The sequence below is a fragment of the Mustela erminea genome, chromosome 18, assembly GCF_009829155.1.
Source record: "Mustela erminea isolate mMusErm1 chromosome 18, mMusErm1.Pri, whole genome shotgun sequence".
In the NCBI taxonomy this organism is placed as follows: Eukaryota; Metazoa; Chordata; class Mammalia; order Carnivora; family Mustelidae; genus Mustela; species Mustela erminea.
Window position 1 is genome coordinate 49,921,083 of NC_045631.1, and position 6,188 is coordinate 49,927,270.

General features: G+C 54.4%; 1 long non-coding RNA gene across 1 annotated transcript; it reads right to left on the reverse strand.

The window, feature by feature from the left end:
• Positions 1–2,586: 2,586 nt before the first annotated feature.
• On the reverse strand, positions 2,587–5,504 carry LOC116578252. Its single transcript, XR_004280792.1, has 4 exons — positions 5,399–5,504; positions 3,344–3,460; positions 2,819–2,987; positions 2,587–2,623 (listed from the first exon to the last, which is right to left on the reverse strand). It is a non-coding gene; the product is annotated as an uncharacterized LOC116578252 (long non-coding RNA).
• Positions 5,505–6,188: the final 684 nt, after the last annotated feature.

The window sequence follows — 6,188 nt, forward strand, 5'->3', positions numbered from 1 at the left end:
GGCTGGGGGCCTTGAAGATAAGGGGGTCCGGGGATGGGCAGCCCCTTCTCCCAACACCGCCCCGTGGAGCCCATCTTACAGCTCTGGGGAGGAGCAGCAGGATCCTAACACACGCCAAGGCTGCTCATATCTGAGCCTGGGGACAGGCCTGGAGGGCAGGAGCTGGTGGTGACAAGAGGCACCGTGGCGAGGGGTGCGGATGCTGGGCAAGAGTTCCCTTACTGTCGCGCAGCAAGGCTTGGGGCTGGGGGTGCTTTCCGAGGAGACTCAGATGAAGTCAGCCGGTGGCAGTCCTCACCCTAGATGAAGGCTGGCAGTGAGCACCGAGGAGATAACATGAGCGCCAACACCCCAGCCGGCCTCGGCAGACCGTTTGGTGCCAGAAACTAAATTTACTGGCTAGAACGTTTCCACTCCAGCTCAATCTGAAACATGCTGTTATTTTATTCCAATTTTATGGTGAATCTAAGGGAGTCTCCAAGAGCCCAAAAGACTTTGCGGGGTGTCCTTTGCAGGGGAGCCTGGCCCAGCCCGGGGTGATTCATCCTTCCCAGGGGTCCCGGCCACTTGATGGCATCACTTCACTTAATCCTCACACCAGCTCCCAAGCCAGGTGCCGCCATTCCTCCCAATCTATACTTGGGGAAACTGAGGCACAGAGCAAGATCAGACTCTCTCCTCTCTCTGTGGAGAGCCGAGCATCCCTTTTCAGAGCCTCCATATTTAACCCCTATGCCACACTCCCCTGGGCTCATAATTACATTTTAGGATAAAGAAAAACATTCTCTTCCCTTGGCCCGCAAGGCTCCGCCAAGCCCGCCCAGGCCAGTCTGCTTCACCTTGCCTTTCTCCCTGGCTCTCAGCGTTCGTGGTTTTCTGGAGAAGGCACAGCTTCCTCCTGTCTGGGACCTGTCGGGGTCAGCTCCCAGCTGCCCACAGCGCCCGTGCCCCCGCCCCCTCCCCCAGGGCTGCGGTTCACCCATTCCAGCAGGGAAGATGGATCCCAGGCTTTCCCGCCCCAGGTGATCAGAGCCCCCACCGTGAGCCCTCCTGGTCGAATAGCCGCCTTCCTCCCCACCTTCCCCTAGACAGCAGGCAGCAGAGCTCAGGCACTCTGGCCTTTGGATCCACTCTGGGGTCCTGGCGCCCGCTGCATGGGGCGTCTGTCTTCCTCCTCTCTCCTGGCTTCCGGGGAGGAGGTCCCTTCTTTGTGGGGAGGGGGTGGTAAGCACGTCCCAAGGGCACGCTAGGCCCTCCATTGTCTTGTAGAGTGTAAGGTTGACACCTTTTCACAGGGAAATTCAGAGCGGGGACCCCCCGGGGAGGCTGGCCAGGAGCAAGGAAGGCGGCCTTTGTCAGGGTAGAAGAGGTTAAAGCTTGGAGTGGGGGTTGGGAGGGTCCTGTCTGTTACTGCAAAGCCAAGTTCGGGTGAAGTGGCTAGACCTACAGGAAGTGGGTGGTCACCTGAGAAAGCCGACTTGAGGTGGGGGGAAGGCCTCATGGCCATGCCCCCCCCCTCCACGCCCAAACTGAGTGGCAGAGTTTTTCCAGGCAGGCTTTTTGGTCTTGACCTCTGAAAGCTGTCCTATGGCTGGGGCTTCTCCAGGGCTGCCCCCAGCAGCCATTGGGAAGACAGCCCCGTCTCTTACGGGGCAGGCGGCTGTCTCGCACCTGCCCTTCACACCTGGCTCCCTGTGCTCTGCTCTCATCTTCTCTGACCTTGGCTTTGAGAAAGGGAGGAGGAGCAAGCCCCTTCCTCAACTTGTTGCGACCCCGAGGCAATGGGCCAGGTCCCAATCATCTTCTGATGTGTGAATGAATGGATTCAGGTGCCAAGCGGTACACAGGTAGACAGATTTAATGCACGGAACAAGCTGACCTTGAGAAAAAATTTTAATTCTGCAAAAAAGAAATAGTTCAGGGAGAGGGGAAATGGTGTTTTCGACTAAAACACTGTCTTCTCATCGTGGCTGTGGCCTCTGTTGGTCTCTTCCATGTCTGGAGAGCTGGAGAGCTGGGTTAGCTCATGGCGGATTTTTTTCCACTTAATTTTTTCCCTAATATCCCTGAAGCGTTGGGGTGATGTGTTGAAATTATCAAGACAGATTTTGTAGCGTCGCTAACTGCTGTATCTTTTTTCCACACTCAAACAGTATTATTGGGGAATATTTATTAACGGGACATTAGTAACAGGAGGAGACGCTCAATCCACACATCCTAAATTTGGTGATACTCATATTTTTTCTAAGGAAATCATTAAGTACTGCATCCTGTGCAGCCAATGGTCACATGGTCACATCAACAATACAAAAACAAAAAAAGACCTCCCCAGAGTCGTCCTGGGGAACAAGTCCCCAGTTGGGGGAGTGGGAGTGGGAACAGTTCCCATTCAGGAATTCTCTCCCCCAAATCCAAATTCAGTGATGGGAATTCAGAAGATTGCTTTACAAATATCATTAAAGGGGGCACCTGGGTGGCTCAGTCGTGAAGCGTCTGCCTTCAGCTCAGGTCCTGGTCCTGGGGTCCTGGGATGGAGGCCCCCATCGGGCTCCCTGCTCCACGGGAAGCCTGCTTCTCTCCCTCTCCCACTCCCCCTGCTTGTGTTCCCTCTCTCGCGGTGCCTCTGTCAAATAAATAAATAAAATCTTTAAAAATATATATCATTCAAAGAATGAGCCCCAGCCCCTCCTACTTCTGGCTCCCATCTGAATCCCAAAGAGCCCCTCATTAGCAACTCTGTGCAGGTTCCCTATCACTCCAAGTGGAAGGTTGGCTTCCCTCTTCTAAATCTGAAGCAATAAATAATATTCATAATTACCCTCTAGACGGATAAGTCCAGTCTCTCCATTTCCGCGGGGGGCGGGGGGGACCCTGATAACTTGGGCAAAGGTGGCAGCAGGGTAGATGTTGTTTTTAAGTGTGATCAAATGTCACTAGCCTGGAACTCCGGAAAATCTCAAAACGATTTCGGTTTTGCGTTTCATAACCTATTTGGAGAAATCTGATATGTTTTTACAGAAACATCCAGTAACCTTGGAAGAACCTCAGACGTGTTATAATGATCGCAGGCTTACTCTTGTCACCATTCCCCCCTCAATGCGCTGTTGTGTCTAAGTGTGGAAAAGGCTCCTGGAACCTGGATGGACTGACACTTGGTCCCCAGCATGAGCCCTGTTAGCTGACAGAGCACACTTCTCAGGGACCTGCTGGTTTGGCCTCGCCCTTTTGGAAAGGAAGCCTCTTAATCCGTGGGTCCAGAATCTGGGCGTGGCTTAGCCGGCCTCAGGCTCCACGTGGTCCACGACCGGACAGGAGGGTTAAGGAAGGTTAATGCTGGGCCTACCCGAGCCTGAAGGCTTGGCTGGGTAGGACTCAACTTCCAAGATCACCCACTGGGTTGGTGGCAGGCCTTCTCCCTTGCCACAGGGGCCTCTCCCCTCCAGAAGGTTGCCTCACCATCCTAAAAAAGCACCAAAGAGAGAAGTCACAATCTTTTTATAATCCAATTTCAGAAGGAACATCCCGCTCTGTCTGCTGTATTCTGTTGGTCGGAGGCAAGTCAGCTAGCCTCAGCACGCTCAAAGGGAGAGAATGACATGGGGCAGAGTGCCCGGACATGGGGCGTATTGAGGTCTGCTTGGAGGATGCCAACCATGATTCCCCATGACACAGCAGCTAAAGGCTTCACTCTGCCATGAGGATGTCAGGACCCATCCCCGGGACCCGGGCCACCCTCCGTGCCAGTGGGCCTGTGTCCATGTTATATCCGTTGTGCCACGTTTCATGTATCACCCACGTCCACAACGGGGTTCAACCGTGGACTGGGCTAAGGGAGACAAAAATTGTCAAAAACATGGCACCTTCTTCAGAGCCCATGGCTGAGCAGGTAGGACAGGTGTTTTGCTAGAGGTGAGCCCCAGGTGCCACAGAACCACAAAGAAGAGTGTCCCCCACTTCGGGGGCGATAAGGCAGGGGAGAAATGAAGAAGCCGAAGAGGGTGGCCTGCTGGCCAAGGGCATCTCAAGCACAAAGGCACAGAGCAGCAGAAGACAGGAACCACCATGAGGGACCGCCCTCGGCAGGGGCTGGGAAGCCAGCAGGAGGCAGAGCTGGAGACCGGGCAGGACCAGCCGCCTTGGGCACCGTTCAATGGGCTTTGGGCCTTGTCTTGGAGGATATATGTGGCCAAGAAAGGATTGGAAGCCAGGGATGATACAGTCAGTTCTGGAGTACAGAATGGTCTCTATGGTGGCAACATGTCAGGGGGCCCCAGGGGCAGGGGGCTCTGCTGCAGGCCGGGAGAACAGAATGTTCTGCTGCTCCTGGCAAGAAATGAGAAGAGCCCGAGCCCTGGTCGGTGGTTGTGGATATGGGGAGAAGGTGGTGACTGTAGGAGATTTTTAGGAGACGGAGTCAACAGAGCTGGATGACTGAGTGGGGACAGATGAGGGAGCCGAGCCATCTAGAAATGGTCCAGGTTTCTAACTGAGGCAGTGGGGCGATGTGATGTCACTGCCTACCAGGAGGACAGCTGGTTTCAACAGGGACAAAGTAGGCTTTCTTTCAAGGTGGGGTAGGAGGTGGGGGCAGGAGGCATGCGGAGCAGCAGGAGGTGGAGATGCTCCTGGTAAGGAAAGTCCTGTCAGATGAGGGGGAGCTCAAATTGCGGGGAGCGGAAGGAGCAAGGCCGCAGCCACGTGAAGCCGGAGCCGGAGCAAATCATCCCACGAATTTACCCATTAGGATGGATTTCACCTGCCTGGAAAGGCTCTATGAAGGGGGCAAGACTATGGGGGGGGGGGGGGTTGAGGAGACAATGAGAGGGGAGGAAGTGTAGACAGCAAGTGTAGACTCCTCTCCAAAGACATTTGCCAACACATTATCTGAGCGCTCCGAAGCCCGCGGAAGCCAGCGGAGTGGGCGCCGCTTACGTAATAAAGCAGCACGTTGGGCCGCCTGGGTGGCTCAGTCAGTTAAGCATCGGCCTTCCGCAGGAGTCATGATCTGGGTTTCTGGGATCGAGTCCCGCCTCGGGCTCCCTGCTTGACTGGGAGTCTGCTTCTCCCTCTGTCCCTCCCCCTGCAAACTTTTGCACAAGCTCGAGCGCGCTCTCTCTAACAAAAAAATAAAATCTTAAAAAAAAAAAAAAATTAAGTAGCCCGTGGAGGACTTGACAGGCGTTTCTTGCACCGGAAGGCAATACCCAGAGCCTCTCCCGGTGTTCTGGAGCAGCCCGGACTCTGCCTAGCCTCCCGGCCACCCCTCATCCCGGGGGTAACCCCCACCCCCACCCCCCGCAGACCAGAGAGCACTCAATCAGCTTGCTCAGAGGATGCTCAGAGCAAATGGAGAAACTAACGTGAAAGAGTAAAGGAACCCATTCCAAGCTTGGCAAACCTTCACTTCCCAGAAGCTGTGTCTGAGGAGCGGGAGGAAACGTCGGGAGCAGAAACCCAAGTCTGCGGAGAGAGCTTGGCAACGCAGACCTATTTACCAGCAAGGTTTCACGGGGAGCCACTGCGCATGCTCCTCCAGCGCCTCCTCCCCCCCCCCCTTCTCCCCTCCTCTCCCCCAAATAGCCTCTCCCGTGGGCCCTTCTGCTTGACACCCTGGAGAAGAAAATGTCAAACCTCGGAACCTCTTTCTGGGTTTGTTTGGGTATTGGTGGTCTCCCCTGGTTAGGAGCTCAGGCCAACTCTTAAGAAGCCAGACTCTGAGATGATGGATGGCAGGGTGCCAAAGGCCCGGCCGTTTGTAGCTCCATTTATAATAAATAGGAAAAGCACTTGAAAGGAAATCAGATTAGGAAGTTTTACACTATTAGCTCTGTTTTAAATTTAACATTTAAATGACGTGTTATCATTCATTTTATTAACAAATAGTAGTTTCCCCAACACTTCTCTCTGGATAGGATTTCTGAGAGAAACCTCCCCGTCTCTCCCGTGGCTTCAAAATTTCCACCTTGACGTCCCAGTCCCTGCTCTGCTAGGGGAGAACAAGTGGGGGGGGGGCTCTGGGGGGAAGTGGAGTCCGCCTTTTCCTCTTCCTTCGTCCTCTCTGTGAAAGTCAGTCCTCCCTCAGGTGAACCCACCCCACTGAGATGCCCATGGAAACACCTGCCACCCGTACCAGACTTGATGGATATAGCCTAGGGTCAGCGTGATCCCTAAGCAGGGGCAGAAGGAAA